General features: G+C 40.5%; 1 long non-coding RNA gene across 1 annotated transcript; it reads left to right on the forward strand.

Moving 5' to 3' along the window:
- Positions 1-556: 556 nt before the first annotated feature.
- On the forward strand, positions 557-4,367 carry LOC142379437 (uncharacterized). Its single transcript, XR_012769685.1, has 3 exons — positions 557-593; positions 730-770; positions 4,280-4,367. It is a non-coding gene; the product is annotated as an uncharacterized LOC142379437 (long non-coding RNA).
- The last annotated feature ends 316 nt before the right edge of the window (positions 4,368-4,683 follow it).

Raw genomic sequence — 4,683 nt, forward strand, 5'->3', positions numbered from 1 at the left:
TTGACTGACGCTTTTTAACCAGGAGAGAATAAAAGCTCCCTCCAGCTGTTCCATTGTCCTAGCACAGTTGCCGCCCAAACAAATTGCATTCATTGAAAAAACATATTGTATTGTGATTTACAGGATTCTCAGTTAAAGCTGCGGTCGGCAACTTTTTTTTAGTCATATTAGCTTGAACTGTCATGGGATTCTGGAAGTAGAATATTAAATAGGCTGTTTAGGAAAAATAACGAAATCTGTAGCTCCCTCTGAAGCCTGTAATCGTGCTTGCAAAAACCGAGCGCTCCCGGCTGTTTTTAACCAATCAAGTTAGGGTGGAGGAATCCTACCTGTCAATCACAGCTTGTGCACACGCTGCTGAGGTGAGTCTGCCCCAGCTTGTGTGCGCTCACACTGGTGTGAACTCACGTGCACAACCTCGTCCACGGAGGGGAAGGGGTTTGGGGGGCGATTCGGGGCTTGTTAGAGGTTGGGGGAGGGACCTGAAAGTTGTATCAGTTCGAATTTTCCGACTTTTGACTCGCAATTTTGAAAACCTGCCGACAGCAGCTTTAAGTCAGGTCTGCGGGTCTTAATGGAACTCAACAAACAAGGTATTTGTGTAGTGTTTTGCGATACCAACAAGGAGCACCCAAGTATTTAATTCCATAATTTTCAGTGTTCATCTCCGGTTCCACCTGTCTTGATGCAACCCTTAACTGTGTACATTTTCTGTTTGGTTTGTCATAGGATCGTCTCAGCTGAGCTCAGCCGATGAAATAGAGAGTGAAGTAAGATGACTAATGCAATTTCATGTTTGCACTTGGGTAAACTATGAATTCCTGCATGGTCACTAACTAACTAAACTGACTAATCCCCTTTCCCCTCAACCGTCTTGTCAGTGATTGGCTGAGGCCTAGTTTTGTTTGGCGTTTACAGCCCCCGTGTTGTCTCCTGAAACCAGAGTTTTTTTGCAGTGTTTTCAGGGGGCAGGCAGCTAATCAAGGGAAGATTTGAGAGAATACTGAAATCATGCTAAACCATGCAGGACCTCATAATTCACCTTTACTCTTCTATTCGCAACTACAGTTTTTTTTAACTCTAGTATAGGTTAGATACAACAACAGATTACTGTATTCAATCAGTTGTAAACTTTGTGCGTACTCAAACTGTTTTTGTATTTGGCCAGGGGGGTATTCCTAGAAAGTAGCTAAAGAAAGCCAGGCTATAGCCGGTAAGCGTCGCTTGAACTAGCTCCATCTCCCATTTAAGCCTTAAGTCGTTCCTCAAAGATATTTTAGCTGCATCTCGGTGAGGCTAATCCAAGCGAGGCTTACATAGCCTAGCTTAGTGCGAGTGCACGAGGAACGTAAGAAGCCCTGACGAGTGGATGGTGGAAAAACGGAGATCTGTGTGAAAAGGAGAGCGAGACAAGAGCTGTTATTTTTTCGTCAGCTGAACAAATAATGCTTATGGAGCTGTATGAGGATTTTAAAAGTGTCATCACCAGAAATGGTAAAACAGCTGCGATCAATAAAGCGAAGAAACGGCATGGCCAGGCTAACTGCTGATAGACTAAATGCGTAAGTTATGAAAGTTTCATACCATTGACATTCATTTTACTGTCCTCATGTATTTATACTCTCCTCTTTGTGTTATAATTTGTTTACATAAAGCATGCTGAATTGTGTCTGTATGAGATGTACAGCACAAATATACTGGCCCTGCTCACTTTATTAATAACCCAATAATCGACACGCATCATCATACTTTGTGACTATATTATCCTGTGTGTGACCCACATATTATTTTTCACTGTTACATCTCAACAGGATCAATCTTAACAGCCAAAAGCGTACCTGGCAGCAAGTAAAGGTAAAGTACAGGAAAATATTTCAGAGTGGTAAGTAGCCTTTGAAGAAATGTGTTTGTCCAATAAAGAGAGCACCAAACTAGATATGGAATACAAGAAACTGAAAATAAAAAAGATCAAGCTAGAGATTATGAAACTGGAGAGGGATGTTAGTATAAATTCAGATAAAGGAGAATTTGGTGTTGTGAACTGTATTTAATTCTGTTTTCTCTCCACAGCTTGAGAAACATGTAATAATAATTAAACAATTCAACACAACTCAAACTTGTCATTATTGTACGGTTCATGCAATGACCTAAACGTGTGGAAAGTTATAAATCATCTCTATCCATTTAGCCTTCTTACACTTGCTCTGACTTAAACTGTTACTATGTCAATGCTAAATTATGAAAAGAAGTTCTAACTCAAAGGTCCCAACAATAAGGATCAAAGGAAATATGTGTCCCTGTACAGGTCCCTCACTGTGTCAGGAGAAACTGAGTCCTTTCAGGCACTAGAACTCAACGAAGAAAAGACTTGAGCCTGAAAAGTTGTCCACAAGACAAAATGTATAAAATATGAAGTATACTATTAATTTAAGATGGCTCTGTCAGAAGTCAGCCATGGTGCCTGAGAAGTTTAAGCAATGAACCTGTATTTAATTTGGCCAAAGGTCATTTCTATCCGTGCCCTTGTTTTAGCATGTGCATGTGCATGTGCATGTGCATGTGCATGTGCATGTGCATGTGCATGTGCATGTGCATGTGCATGTGCATGTGCATGTGCATGTGCATGTGCATGCCCTTGTTCCTGGATCAGGATATGGCGTGAGGAGGTACGGCCAGCATGCATTGCCTCTGTCCCCAAGCAGGACACCATTGAACTCTCCTGCAGAATAAGAGAAATGTTGGATGGATATACATGTGTTAAGACTTTAGGCAATTTGATGCAATATGTGCCTTATATGGCTATCTATAATAAAGTATGACGAGCACTTTAAATTCCTTAAGATGACCTCTACACCTGACCTCTCATTACATTACCAAAATTCTGCCTATGCTACACCTTACTTCAAAAGTACACTCCTTCGGGTAAGTAAAATTCTTGCGCCTTGTGCAAACCTCTGTGCCAGTGAGGATGCTCGTAAAATCCAAGAATCATGAACTGATCCCGGCCATTTAGCCTCAGTGTTGGAAATGAAATGACCTTCATCACAGATCATCTGTATGCACGGAGGATAGGAGTCAATGATGAGCTTTCACAGGGCATAAATGTAACATTGCTCAGCATTACTCAAAGGGGTTGATGTGGTATTTTTCAAAATGAGAAATCCAGTTCAGAGTCTATGGACAATTATCCCCAAGTGTACCTGTACATTTAGGATATGGAAAAATGTTCGGTTTACATAGTCAGCCTCCACGGGTCCAGCAGGGGCCTGGACAATGTGACAATGTTTAAATCCAGACTGAAAACAGTTCTATTTAGATGTGCATATGACACCTGAAAGTATTTTATCTGCACTCTTCACTTTTAAATTAATTAATTAATGATTTTTTTGTTCTTTGGAATGATTTTATTGCCTTCTTGTGGTTTTATGTAGCTGTAAAGCACTTGCCTTGTGTACGAATTGTGTCTACACATTGCCTTGCCTTGGATGCGTACATGGGTACAGTGTAGTGCACCGATAACATGGGGAAGCCTGAGGGAGATGATGAACTTAATGCAAATACTTCAGCCAGTAGGTTGTTTTACATTATCGGCTGCTGTAAATGTGGAGCAGCAGCCTGAAAGGACAGAGGTCATATTTTTAATATGGTAAGATGTTTTAATTCCTGCGTTTTATCTAATATCTTGTTTGTACAGTCCTTGACTGCACAAATAATTTGTATCATTAACCATATTACCTGTCCCCCATTTTTCTGAGTCAGGTCCTACGTGGGTGTAGATCGGATGTTTGTTAGGTATTGATTAGTTTTAATGAATACCATGTTCTCTCTCATTTAATTTCATGCTCATGTGTGTATAGTTGCGTTTCTTTAGTTGCACTGGCACCGACTGATTGATTTTTCGAGACAGTGAAAGTGGTGATATGATAACCACAGTTTTTGCTTCGTTTTTTAGACAAGACATGAGTTGCGGGAGCGCAGAATTCTAGTTGAACATTTCTTTCCGGAGTCCGTTTCAGCCGGTCGGACATTTTTTGAGTTGCAGCTAAGCTAAGCTTCAACTTTAGCCTGCCCGAGACCAGGCTAGTTCAGCAGCATAAACTACCATGGTTACTCAGCGGGAGTTCAAATAAGCCACCTTTATGGAACGGAACTCTCGCTAACTTTAGCCAGAAGTAGCGAAATAAGCCAGGCTTTCCGCTAAGCCAGCTTCTAGGAATACCCCCCTGGTGTATGTAATGTTTTTTTTTTTTTTTTTTTTGTCACTACAATTTTTTTTCAGTGCCATCACGTAGAGTGCAAGCAGCTGAGAGAGGACAACCGCAGGCTGCAACAGGAAAATTGTTCACTGAAACAAAAAATAGCAACACTGAAATGTAATACTATTAATATTCAATAAGTTTTTTATGAAACAATATTTTTGTTGTTGTTTGTCTTACATGTTAGCTAAATTACTATTATGCATTTCTTTGCTCAGTGCTCCCAGACATTTTGGAGAAGATGCAGGGATATCTTTACCTAGCACCAACACAATCAGCTGCACCAAGACTAGCACAACACAATCATCATCAGCATCATCTCCAGCACCAGCAACAGACTCTGTAAGAATCTGTTTGATTTTGTTTGCATAGGTTAAGTTATTTAGTTTCAGCTGCACTGTTTTCTAAATGCATCAGCTGTACACTC

Source organism: Odontesthes bonariensis, chromosome 4 (assembly GCF_027942865.1).
Source record: "Odontesthes bonariensis isolate fOdoBon6 chromosome 4, fOdoBon6.hap1, whole genome shotgun sequence".
In the NCBI taxonomy this organism is placed as follows: domain Eukaryota; kingdom Metazoa; phylum Chordata; class Actinopteri; order Atheriniformes; family Atherinopsidae; genus Odontesthes; species Odontesthes bonariensis.